General features: G+C 43.7%; 1 long non-coding RNA gene across 2 annotated transcripts in view; it reads left to right on the top strand.

Annotated features, from left to right (window-relative positions):
• The first annotated feature begins 201 nt into the window (after positions 1 to 201).
• Positions 202 to 13,759, top strand: part of LOC122464606 — a 107,338-nt gene continuing 93,780 nt past the window's right edge. Inside the window, exon 1 of one of the 2 annotated variants that reach the window (XR_006288800.1) lies at positions 202 to 377. This is a non-coding gene — a long non-coding RNA (uncharacterized LOC122464606). The remainder of the gene's footprint in view (positions 378 to 13,759) is intronic. The other variant, XR_006288799.1, reaches the window with a different exon arrangement.

The raw sequence follows: 13,759 nt of genomic DNA on the forward strand, positions 1-13,759 counted from the left end.
TGGGGTGGGGGAGTGTGATAGAGTGGACCAGGCCCAGAGATCCCCAGCTGGAGGCCTCAGGGTCCTACCACACCCCAGCCCAGAAAGGTGCAGAGGAGTTGAGTCCTCCAAAGGGCCTAGAGAGGCTGTGCAGGAAACAGTAAATTTGAGAGAGGCTACAAGGAGCAGCCAATCAGGGCCCAGCAGGCTCACATAAAAGAAGCTGCAGAGCCGGTGTCAGTCAGTTCCTTGATGGAGGCAGAGGAACATAGATAATGCTTCTGGCTGGCCCAAGGGAGCTGGAGTAACATAGACAGCCCAGTTGTTGGCGGGGACTGGGAGAGCAAGATTTAGGGCTCCTGGCTGGCTGCTAGGACTTGGTTGCTGTATGCCCTGAGGTGAGGGTGCGTCATTGGCGAAAATACCGAGGCTGTGGGGTAGTGGCTCAAGGAATTGTATCCGTTTAGTGAGGAGCTACAAGGAATGCAGTGTTGTGGCTGCTATTCATAGGGTCCCTGGGCTGGGACCTAGAGTAGTGGGTGGGACTGGGTCCCTCCCATCTGCCACAGATGGAGTGGTCTTAATCCCAGAGAGGGGAGCTGAACTTCTCTCTGAGAAGAGATTGAAGACCCTGAAGAAGGTCAGGGATTGGACTGTATTGGACTTTGATACACCCTTGGAAGGGGAACTGAACTGCTGAGTGGCCCAGCTGGAGAGCTGGTGCCAGAAGAACCCAGTGAGGGTGAAACCATTGCCTCCAGGGAGGAAGCCCTGGGGGTACAGCTTGATACTAGGGCCAGGACTGTTTAAAGACTGAGGCCATGGAGGGCTATGGAGATGTCAATGGAGGGGTATTGGGATAGGCCGCTGTTGGACTGTATATCCCAGAACGGTCTGTTTTGTTTCATGCACGCAGAATGTGTGTGACTTAGCTGGAGAGCTGACAAGCCACCATCTGGGGTCACCACAGACTGAGAGAGGTGCAGAGGTGCACCTGCCAGGGGGTGCTCACGAGAGGTGGGTGCCACCCTGTTACAGGGAGTCAAAAAACTGTATTTATAAAGTCTGGGGGAACTTCTTCTCACTGGCAAAAATAGGACATATAATTTAATGAAATTACATCAAAGTAACTGAGATCAGAATCTGACCTCCTGGCTCTGTCCCTCTGTACTGCCCTGGCAGCACAAAGGGGTAGGGAGCAGTCCTTAAGAGGCAAGTTAGGGATCCCCCCGCAAATGTAGGAGGAATGCTTGGGTGCTGTAAAACCAGCATAGCAACCTGCTGTCACCAAGGCATGGGGGGAATTTTGGGTCTTGGCCTGGAGCAGGAGGAAGTGGGTAGTCCACTGTAAATAGCTATAACAAGGGTTAAAACTGTAAAAAGCTCTATTGCAAATAGGCTAATAATGCAAAATCCCTCCAAACATGTCAGGAACCACATTGTTTGTGGAACCTATTCTAATCTGTGCTAGGAAATTACCAAGATCCTGCTAGTGGAAGCCGGGATCCAGGCATTTCTGAGATAATGACTACCATGGCTGTCATGATACCCTTTGCTTAGTCTCTGGCCTGATGTAATCGCTAAAGTCTTCACAGACAGTATTACAGTTTCTTATGTTCCTTGTGTCAGCAGCAGAGACAGGAGCTTGCAGTGGATAAGAGGAGAGCTCTGGCTCAGCCCTCTGCTCTGAGTTGCTAATCCAACTGTTGCAGACCTCAGTAAGAGCTGCTTCTCCTCAGCCTTTTACTTCCCTTCTGCTTGAGAAAATTTCTTTGGCTGTTAATTTATTCAAAAGTTTCCTGGTGACCTTTCCTTTGGTTACTTTCTGAAGGAGTGGGCTCTTGTTGCTCTGGCAACTGGAACCAAAAAACAGTGCTCCAACCAGAAGGCTTTGGGGGAAGATTTTTGTGCTGGAGACGCTGCTGCAGGTGCGGTTGTATTTTTGTGAATTCTTGGACTCTGCAAAGAAACGCTGTTGGTGCTTATAAACAAATAGTGGATTGCTAACTCCTTGGAGCAGATACTATGTACTTCAGGTACTCCATGTGTCTGGTGGCTGCCTAGACAATGGGCCTCAATACTTATTGAAATCTCTGGTCACTACTGGATTATTAATTATTATTACTGTCTTATTTATAACATCCCTATGAGAGGTTACAGGGGATAAATAAGATAATTTAATGAGTTTTCAGCACTGACTATTTTGGTGCAGCTCATAGAGGGAAGATTTTTCTAATAGAGAATGAAATACGCTGAAGCACCTTTTCGAGAATAGAGAACAATGCCCATCCGATATCAGGGGGCATGAGTTCTGCTATTACCGCTACTTTTGGTTTCTGCCAGTATAACCCATGCTAGGAGCGTGTAGTCTTTAATCCCTTTCGGTGGCTGATCCATGTGAGACTAATGAGCTTTCTAGAGGTGTGTGTTAGGGGACTTAGTCCTCTAGCTCAAATGATAGGTTTCAGAGTAACAGCCGTGTTAGTCTGTATTCGCAAAAAGAAAAGGGGTACTTGTGGCACCTTAGAGACTAACCAATTTATTTGAGCATACTGTGGAAAGTGTAGAAGATCTTTTTATACACACAAAGCATGAAAAAAAATTTTCATGCTTTGTGTGTATAAAAAGATCTTCTACACTTTCCACAGTATGCATCCGATGAAGTGAGCTGTAGCTCACGAAAGCTTATGCTCAAATAAATTGGTTAGTCTCTAAGGTGCCACAAGTCCTCCTTTTCTTTTAGCTCAAATGATAGTGGCTCATGCTCGTAGACCTTGAGTTCAAACCTAATTTTTGGCTCAGGGCAGGTTATTTACACTGACGGTGAAATGCTGGCCGCACTGAAATCAATGGCAAAACTCCAACTGACTTCATTGGGGCCAGGATTATACCCTTCAAGCAAGTCTCTTGAGCTTTCGTAGACTACGGTAGGTGATAAATCTTTATCCATGTCAGTGGCAAAACCCAAGCAATCTCTGTCCCAGAAGTGATGATCTGAGTTGCATTTTCATGAAACTGAAACTCTGCTAAACATGTTGCAGGCTTGCCTTTATTTTAAACTGTTTTCAAAAAGAAAAATATTTTCTACAGCTGAAAAATGTGCTATTTTATTATGAAAAATAAGTTTATTGAAATTTTGCTCTAATATAAATTCAGGAAAACTTACCATTTTATGTATAGCATAACATTGCACATTTAGAGTAGAAGGCTGTTTGTAACGGAATGCTGTTTTCTTTCCCCCAAATGGCACAACTTTTATTCCCCATCATATGAAAAGGCACTCCCTGAGGTTTCTGGTTTCATATGCAAATCTCTGCAAAAGAGAAAAGTATCTGTCTTAAATAGTTCTACAAAACAGAATCTTCCACAGATTCACATGGAAAAAAGTTATTTGCACTGACCTAACTTAGAACAGTAATAGCAAGAACAGTGAATGTAGCCTAATTGTTATGACGTTCATAGCTAGCATAATTAGACTGTTTGTTTTTGTAAAGTAATCAAACAATACTAACTAAATATTCTAAATACTTGAAATTTACTTCCAAATATATACACAATACTGAAGTTTTTCCTTTATTACTTCTCAGGGTTTTAAAGATGCAGTAGCTAGCTTGGTTAATTTTGCTCTTATTTTTAAATGTTAATATATTTTTGGAAATGAGAACTATAAGCTTTTACTCCTTTCCCAGGGTGCTTGTTCCTGATTGGCTACACTTTTATTAAAGATGTATCCTAAATTGTTCCCTGGAACATGTCTGTAGGTCTCCCACTGCAATCAGCGCTAATCTCAGTTGCTTTGAGGACAGACTTTAGCTGTATATATGTACTGTTGCATTGCACATTTTTATTAGAAAGGTGTGTTTGCTCAATCTGTGCAAATGAAGGCGCAGTTTCAGTGGAATTTTTACATTGCTGAAGCAGTACAACGATAAATTTGGGTTTCATCCAGTGTTCATTGAAGTCAGTGGCAAAGCTTCCACTGAAGTTAGTGGTACAAGATCAGGGCCTTAATGCAGTAGAAGCTAGGCCCTAAGATACCACAGTGATATCCATGATATGAATACTATCGCCGGCTACATAGCATAATATTTAATGTTTATTGTGAAGTTCACTTTCTACTTAGGGTCAGAAGTAGGAGCGCACAGGCCTACTAAAAAAATCTAGAAAAGGCAATTGCATTGATAATGTCTACATTAATGTAATTCTTGGTCTGTTGTATGTTGGAAAGATTTCTTACTCAAACATGCTTTTTTTTTTTTACCGTTGAGTTTCCAATTGATGTTACGTCAAGCTATATTTGACATCATCAGTCCACTCTGCTCATCAAAGGACAAAACTGTTATGATGTTATGGAGAGCAAGTGACATTGTACAACAGAAAAAAAGGATAATTTCAGTTTCCCGCATATAAAAGTGGTCAAAAAGCTTTTGGATAAGGTTTAAAGAAGCAGTTTCTCAGCACCTTAAAAGATTGCTTCTTGGGATGACTTGGGATTAGAGCACAGACCAGTAATAGTGACCTTAATATAATTAAGTTCCCCATCCTTGGGGGATGGGTTGTACCAAAAGATAGCCTCGTGACACTAAATGTTAGAAAAGAGGATTTGAAGAAAGTGAGTAAGCTAGTCAAAAAGGTCCTAATGGCAAAAGTGAAGGTGTTAAAAATCCATAGGGCTAGATCCACTGACATAAACCAGCCCTTTAGCCACTTGAGAATTCCCTCCACTGCGGAGAACCCCTGGATGGCAGATAGCCACCCTGTGGCATCCCTCTCGGCCCCCCTCGGCGAGGGCGTGGCTGGGGAAAAGGCTGAGAACCCCTATGCCCCATTGACTCCTGACTTTTAGAATAGCTCCTTGAAGCGATGGGTGGCCACCATAACATTTTACACTAGGGACTCAGCCAGTAGCCAAAGAGCACCAGGGGTGGTGGTGGTTGTAAGGTGTACCTTTGTACACCATTACTAAGATATGCTGACCACAGACTGGCCACAGCTGAGGAGATAGACCCTCAACTCATTAAACATATTTAACAACGGCTGAGAAAGCAAAGGGAAGCAGGAAGGCCAGGAAAAGAACAGCGTGAGTAACTGGGAAGGTTGAAGAGTTCGTTAGAGCCAAACAGGTGCTGGAATGCTTGCCTCCTTACTGGGGGCACAGTTAAAGGTGTGGTTGATTCTCTGTAGTGCATAGTGTGGCTTTGGGTCATGGAGCAGAGGCTGTGTACAATTAGTAGCCTTAACTTTTCTTTTATGGTTGGAATGTTATGAATAGAGCAACCTTAACTGACCTCCAATGCAGTGTTTTTCTGAATATATAAAATAAATTAGGGCTATAAACCCATTATAAACAGCCAGTAACTAATGGGGTTAGGAAGAAACTTCTCTGATGGGCAGATTATTCTTTCACCTTTCTTTGAGATAACTGGCATTGGCTACTACTAGAGACAGGATACTCCACTAGTCTGATCTTTTGTGTCAATTTCTATGTTCCTGTGTAAAGCCCTGAGTCAATGGGACAACTAACAGTGTCAAAATTAAGCACAGGCAGGATCAGGGCTAACTTGTATAGATAGAAATATAGCTGGGAGAAAATTTCTGGCAACTTTATTTATTGAAAAATGTAATTTTGGGCTGACCAAAGCTATTCACAAATTTGGGTCGAGTTCAGCGAATAGTTTTGACTGAAAAAACCCCACCTCCCCCCCAAAAAAGTTTTTTGTTTCAACATTTTTCAAATCAAAACTTTTTTACTTCATTTCAAAATGAGTTTTTCTTGTTTTGAAATTTAGCTAGATTTATTTCAAAACCAGAAAGTGCAAAAAACCCCACAAAAGCAAAATGAAACTGAAAAAGAAAAAAATATTAGTTTGGGGTTGAATGAAATATTTTGTTCAATCTGAATTTTTTTTTTTTATTTTTTGGTAAGAAACTGAAATTTCCATTTTGCGTTGACCTGAATGAAATTCTTTCCTGATTCTCCCCCATCCCCAATCGGTGACTGAATTGCAAAATCAGGTTCGCTCAGCTCTATATAGAATACTTCTAAAATGAGTAACTCCTCAAGAAAAGATCACATGCAGCTCATTTTTCTTGACAAGAGTAACTAAAGTCCTGAACAAACTTACACACAAACCAATATTTCCAATTTGCTACATTTTGACAGGCGTAGAAGAAACTGGCATACCAATATTCTTTTGAAAAGCCCGAAGGGTATTTAGGTGCTAGATTCTATGCCAAAGTTTCAAAATGACAAGCTAGCTTTTGCCCCAAAAATATCATCCACGTATAACCAAATCTGCATTTTCGTGACCAAGTTAGACATTTACATGAGCAAAAAGGTACTTGCAAATATAGGGTTTGCCTGTACAAACACTGGTACATAAGAGCTCTGTTGGCACTTGGCCTGTCTCAGCTGAATCCTAACTGAGCACATTTATCTTAGTTATAAGTAAACTATCTATTTTTGAAAGTGTAGCTCTCTGACTCTTTAGGATTGACTATTTTTGGTATCTATAATTTTCCAGGGTCAAATTAAGCTACCAAGTGGCTGAAATGTTTGAGTCCAACCTTCTGTCAAAGTCTAATGAAACTTCTTCTCACAAAGAGTTCTGTTACTCGCTCCTCTTGTTGCCTTTGGCATTTGGTCCATATGTTAACCACTCTGTGCAGAAATAAATGAATCGCAGTGTAAATCCCCACTTAAAATGAATTGGACGTCTTGTTTTTAATCAATGTCACAAAAATTGACATTAATCCATTTTTTGAGGTGGGAGAATCCTTTCATTTAAGTGTTGAACAGGAGATCTGTTCTGATATGGTCTGCTTGTGTGGATCCTTGGCTCATTTGCCTGTCCTCTGTCATCAAATGTAGGCTTCTCAATAGAGAGCTGGAGGCTTTCCAAAACATATGGGAATTAAAACAAAACACAATCAAACTCCCCTGCCCTTCTTCCTTCAAAGTCAGCTTCTCAGATTGGGAGGTCTGGCAAGAATCTGATCTTATCCTTGCACCCTGTAGTCTCAAGATCAAAGCTGGATCACTTTTATGTGTTTCTCACACCTCTAACCTGAACCATTGTAGCTGATTTGGGTAGACTTTGGATTTCTGATAGGCCCTTTCAGTAATCTGCTGACTAGAAATAAACACAATATAAATCTCACTGGGTGGCTTTGTAAAAAGCTAGAATAATTTCTACTAAATTCTGTTACAAACTTTTCCCTTCTGCCATACACTATTCAGTTACGTGCAGTTTATTGCTGGTATTATTGATGTAACTTACTGTTTTCTATTGCTCCCGTCACCATAGTATCTAAATGCTTCTGAAGCAAATGCAATCTGCATGGTGAGGTCCCTAGTGGACTTCAGGGATCCTTCTCCTTTTCTCTCCTCCCTGATCCTTTATTTTTACCCCCCCCCCCCATTCACCTATCATCCAGGTTATAATGAGAACTTTCTGAAAGCATGTACCTTAAAGACAGTCAGATTCTGCAGTAGGCTGACCTTCTCTAGGAGCTTTTCCCACAAACAAATCCCTTGGATGGAGATCACTGTCTTTCCATCTGTCAGGTACTTCTTCCTGGATTTTGCAAGCTGCTGTGTCTGAGAAAAGAAAAGGAGTACTTGTGGCACCTTAGACTAACAAATGTATTTGAGCATAAGCTTTTGTGAGCTATAGCTCACTTCATCGGATGCATCTGAGAGGAGCACAGGTGTGTTTAGAGTTGTGAAGGGGTCAGCTCACTACTGGCACCTTCTTGTGGCCAGGATTGGCATAGCCACTCTGACTCCTCTGGTGTCTGCTGCTGCTGATTGCTCCGCCTCTGTAGTGGCCTGCCTGTTTCTGTTCCTCCAGCCAGGTCATTTCAAAGCAGGGGTGACGGTAACATTTAACACTTACCGGTACCGGGGCCGGCTCTGGTGCCCGGAAGGTGCAGGGCCTCAGGCGGAAGGGGGTCAGCATCCCCCAGCCAGCCCATCTGTGCTGCCTGGCCTGCGCCGCCCAAGGCTCCAGTGGCAATTTAAAGGATCCGGGGCTCTGGCCGCTACCGCGGCAGCCAGAGCCCCCAGCCCTTTTAAATTGCTGGCCCGGGGCACCTGCTCCTTTCGCGCTTGCTCGCCGCCCCCCCCCCCCCCCCCGGGCAGTGGCCCGGGCGTGGGGCAAAAGGGGCAATGATGTTAAAGCGCTGCTGCAGCAAAGGACCAATGCTTTAACGTCACTGCCCCTTTGGCGCCCTTCCCCCTTCCCCCCCGCGTAGCGATTTAATGTCGGCTGAGTATAGGCCGGTACCGGTGGCCACTCTTTACCAGTACGCCATAGCGGCCCGTACCGGCTTACTTTCACCCCTGCTTCAAAGTCTTCCCCTTCCAGGATAGCTTAAAAACAAAAAGCAAGGAGAACTTAAACAAATAAACTGAGTTAGTAAGAGAGAGCAAGGAATAACTCCGTCTCAGGGTAGATCAGGATCAAGCCCTCCCTTCCCTCAGGGAGGGACTGTTCGGCAGTGGTTGTTAGGGAAGTTCCTGCCTTCCTTTGGCCCTCTCCTCAGAAGCTGAGGATTGAAGATCTGTTCCTTCTCAAGTCTGCCACAAGTGAGCTGCTCTGCTTCCCTTTTAATTCCTCCTGTGCATCTCTTGCAGGTGTGGCAGGTTGCAGCTGGCTGACGCCAGAGTACTCCTTAGCCTCTTGTTGTCCGGAGTGGGATTTGTATACCCTGTCACACACCTTCACCCTCAAGATGGCACCTGGGGAACTGGGGCCAGTTGAGTGTGCCATGCCTTTCCCTTGGGGTGGAATTGGCATTTTGGTTAGCTTTTCCTGCTCTATGCTGAATTTGGAAGTTGTATGGCTGCAGGGTCAGGTACCAGTGCATAAGCCTGCGGGTTTGTGTCCTTCATAGCATTTAACCACCTTAAGGGGACATGATTGGTGACTAGCTTGAACAGATTTCCCAGGAGGTAATAACAGAGAAGTCCATGGCCCACTTCACAGTGAGTCTGTCCTTTTCTATCATGGAATATGCCTGCTCCCAAGAGAACAATTTGCAGCTCAAATAGAGTACAGGGTGTTCTCCTCCATTTGTTTCCTGGGACAATACGCACGTCGTCCCACTTCTGAGATGTTGGTTTGCAAAATGAACTCTATTGAGAAATTGGGACTGAACGGGACAAGCTCTTTATACAAGTGGTCTTTCAATTTCTGAAAGGCCTTTTCCCAAGTCTTGGACCAGTGAATATTCTTGGGTCTACTGTCTTTAATTAGGTTGGTGAGGGGGGGCTGATATTGTCAAAAACCCTGGCACAAATCAGTGGCAGTAGCTTGTGACCCCACAAAACCTTCGGACTTGTTTATTTATGGCTGGATGAGGGCATGCTTTGGGGGCTTGAACTTTGTTCCAGAGGAGCTGGATTTGGCCCTTCCCCAAAGTATATCCCAGGTAGGTGGTCTCTTGTTTCCCAGTCGTACACTCTGTTAGGTTTGCAGTTAGCCCATCCTCCTGTAGGGACCAAAGTATGGTGGCAACTTGTGGTGGATAGTCTTTCCAATCTCAGCTGTAGATGACAACATCATCTAAATAGGCTGTTGCAAACGAGCCATGTAGTTGAAGAACTTGGTCCATGAGCCGTTGGAACATTGCTGGGGCACCATAGAAGCCAAAAGACATAGTCCTAAATTTAGAGAGGCCAAACTAAGTGGCAAAGGCAGTTTTCTCCTATGGTTTTGGTGTGAGTGGAATCTGCCAGTAGGTCTAATATGGTGATATATCGGGCCTCACCCAGCTGGTCTAATAGCTTGTCTACTCAGGACATAGGGTAAGCATCAAATCTGAAAATAGCATTAACCTTTTGAAGTCTATGCAAAACTGAATAGTGCTGTCTGGCTTAGGGGCCTATACGCCAGGTTTAGCCATTTGCTATGGGATTTTTCAATAACCCCAAGCTCCAACATGGCCTGCACCTCTTGCCTCTCCGCCTCCCACATTTTTCTAGAGAGTAGCCATGGATTCTCTCAGATGAGTTGCCCAGGTTTCATTTGGATATGGTGTTGCAAGAGGTAAGTCTGCCCCAGCTGGGAGACAAATACTGTTAAGAAGGCTTTTACTAGGCTTCTCACCTGGGCCTCTGTTCCAGGCAGAGGTGTTCTTCCATCTGTATAGGGTCTGGGTCTGGTGAGGTGGGCACTTGGGGGGCCCCCAGTTCTGGTTTGGGAGTAAGGAGAGAGAAATAAACTTTTTCGCTCCTTCCATTGCTTCAGAAGGTTAACATGGTAGATGTGAATTTCCTCTTCTGTGGTTACCTGATTTCATAGCTAACTGACCAAACTTGGTATACTACTTTGTATGGTCCTTGCCATTTAGCAAGTAACTTGGACTCTGTACTTGGAAGTAGAAATAGTACCCAATTGTCTGGCTTAAATATGTGCATATATACCCTTTTGTTATAGACTCATTCCTGGGCCTGTTGAGCACTGAGGAGGTATTCTTTGGCAAAGGCCCTTAGGGTCTTGAGCCTCTCCCAGAGCTTCAGTACATACTGTATAATATTGTGTGTCCTATGGGTCTGTTCCCCTCACATTTCTTGGGCCAGTTGAAGAATTCCCTAGGGTTGTCTCCCACATAAGAATTAACTTGGGGGAATCCAGTAGGTGACTTAAATAGCAAATAACAGGGGAGGGATCAGCTGATCCCAGTGATGGAGAACCTTGGCAACAAAATTCTTTAACATTCTTTTCAGAGTCTGGTTGACTCATTCAACCAGACCATCTGTTTGTGGATGATAGAAAGATGTACATAAATTCTTTTATTTAGAACATTGTATACTTGTTTCAGCAGCTGGGATGTAAAGTTGGTGCCTTGATCAGTGAGGATTTCCTTAGGTACCCCTAGTCTGGAAAAGACTTTTTTAGCAGTTGTGTAGCAATAGTCTTTGCATTAGTGTTGTGCAGTGGGATTGCCTCAGGGTAGCAGGTAGTGAATCAATTATCACCAGCTTCACCTTTTTCCAAGAGTCCAATCGGGTTCATCCTGATCCTGTCAAATGGGATGTCAGCTACATGGAGTGGGACCAGAGGGGCTTTTGTCTTTCCTTTAGGTCCTATGAGTTGGCATTTGGGGTAGGAGCTGCAGAAGTCTTTAACTCCTTTGTGAATCTTGGGCTGAAAAAAGCAATCCTAAAATTCTGGCCAGAAGCTTCTCATGCCTGAAATCCCTTCTGCTGGTCAAAGTGTGAGCCAGTTACATGACTTCTGGAGCTGAACTCTTATGTTCTAGTGTGGGGTCAGTATACCTCATCACAAGAGTCAAAGCTGACCTCATATACCACCCTGCCCATCCTTATAGCTGGTAGCCCAGAATATAATCTTCTTCAGTGCGTTGATTTCCTGAGAGAGGCTACTTCCTGCCATATGTAAAGCCTATTTAGCCAAGATCCACTTTACTCCAAGACAGGAACTGAACCGAAGAGCTGTCATTATCTTGAATTGCTATAACAGACTTAATTTAGTGTCTTCTCCTAGAAAAATCCTGCATTGCCCATATTTCAGTACCTAACACCCTCCTCATTCTTGCTTGGTATGGACCCACAGTGAAGTGGTAGATGTGAGAAAGGAGGAAAGACCACCTGGATTGAAGACTTACAACTACAATACACTTAGACAGTGGCGGTCTGTAGTGCTCTGTGTGTGTCCATGATCACACTGTAAGCTTTATTCCGGGCATCTTAGAGCTCCATGGGGTTATTACTGTTCTGGCGAAGCTAGGTTAATTGCCCGTGATCTTGTTACCAACGCCAGTCCGTCACTGGGCGGTGTTCCCTCCTGACCTCAAGTCTAATCTACAGAGCTCAGTGTGCAGGGACTTTGTCTATGAGGCAGAGAACATGACCAAAAAGTGCCATCCAGCGATGGCCAATGATAACTTCAGTCCTCTCCAGGCCAGTTCTCAATTATATATCCCTTATACTGATAGTCAAACAATCTTTTATACCTAGTTACTTCTGGTAAAACATATGGAATGTCTCCAGCCTCCTGATATCTTGTTTAAACAATGTTCATGTTTCAGTTTTATACAAGAGGATTGTATGCATGCAGGTTTGATAAATTGGTAAATTTGTCTATAATTTCATTCTTTTGGCTCCAGACCCTAAGAAGGTCCCTCATGGCTGAGTCTGCTAAATTTAATTCTGCTAAGGACATCTGGCTGGCTGTGCCCATGTGATGACAGTTTACTGCTGAGATAGATGAAGGCATCCACTAGTCCACAGTTTTTGGCAGCACAGATATCTTGCAACTCTTGCACTGACACTTTGGGTTTTTTTGGTTTTGCTCAATAAACCCGTAGCCCAAGGGCAGCTGCCTCATGCCAGAAGCTCTCTAGTGCATCTTTGAGATCGCATCCTGCCCGAAAAGATGATATAATCCAGGGTGGTACAAGAGTCTGAACTGCCAGTTATACAGACAATGATGGAGATACGCTCAAGGAACCAATTCATTATGCAGCAGAACAGGACTTATCCCTGCTTCACCCTGATCTACTGTGAAACCTGTCAGAACTTGGGGTCCCCCAATGCACCCATGTCCCTGAGCCATTATGTAGATCTTGAATTCTCCTCAGAAAGAGGTCAGGAACAATGATGCCTCATAGGGCATCCTACAAGGCAGCTCTGTCAACAGAATTGAAGGCTGCCTTTAGGTCTATGTATTCTGCTGTCTAAGGCTGGTTAAATTCACAGTGAATCTCGGATAAAAGAGGGAGAGCGAGTATAGTGTCCATTGTCGATCACCCCGCAGTGAAGCCCAGTTGCTCAAGATGACAGTGATTCACAAGGACAGCCTGGAGCTAGATGAGTAGGACCTGTGTGAAGACTTTTTTCTAGGGACAGAGAGCAGAGTTTTTGGCCTATAGCTACTGCACTCAAGTGCACAGACTTTTCTTCTTATAAAGAGGGAAATGATCACTTCCTTCCACTCTGCTGGTATGTTCCTAGTAGTCCAGACTCTGACAAACTGGTGTAACACTACGCTTATGGCGCACCTGAGAAGTTTGGGCATTATATCATTGGGTCCAGCAGTACACCTGCTTCAGTTTCTCTATGGCAGAGCAAACCTCTTCCAACACAGGTGAATCTACACAAGTTTTGGGGTCAGGGATTGCATCTACTACTAATGCATCCAGATCCGGACATGCAGTTGCTTCAGGATGGCTAAGGGTGGACTTAGAACATTCTTTCCATCTTTGCAGGACTCCTCCTTGAATTCAAGAATTCCCTACATTTCTTTGATATTGGACTAAAGTAACAAACCAAAACAAGAATAAAGAAAATTCACTTAGGAGATTACAGCTCCCAACACCAAAAGCCCATAAATGGTATAATTGAAGTTCCAGGAGGTTTTCTGAATAATTGTTTTATCTAGTAGCAGAGAGATGCAACCAGTTTCACTACTACTAAAGGGTGAAATTCAGCACAAAAATCCACTTACAATTAAATGCTAGTCCTATTTTGAATCCTTTAAGTAGGACATAAGTAGTGCTGGCCTTGTGCTGGATTTCTGCATTGGGGTGAATTTCATTTCTGGGGGAGAACCTGTTTCCTTTTATGTTGTGGTTTTTTTGTTTTTTTGGGGTTTTTTTTTCTGTTGTGCCTTGATCACAAAAAACACCCATAACCAACAAGAAGTTATGGTTCAGTCAAAACTACCTAAGGTATTTGGATGCCCAATTTCTATTAACATGAATGGGAATTGGTGACATGTATCATTTAGGCAGCTTTGAACATCTAATTCTG

Source organism: Chelonia mydas, chromosome 2 (genome assembly GCF_015237465.2).
Source record: "Chelonia mydas isolate rCheMyd1 chromosome 2, rCheMyd1.pri.v2, whole genome shotgun sequence".
NCBI lineage: Eukaryota > Metazoa > Chordata > Testudines > Cheloniidae > Chelonia > Chelonia mydas.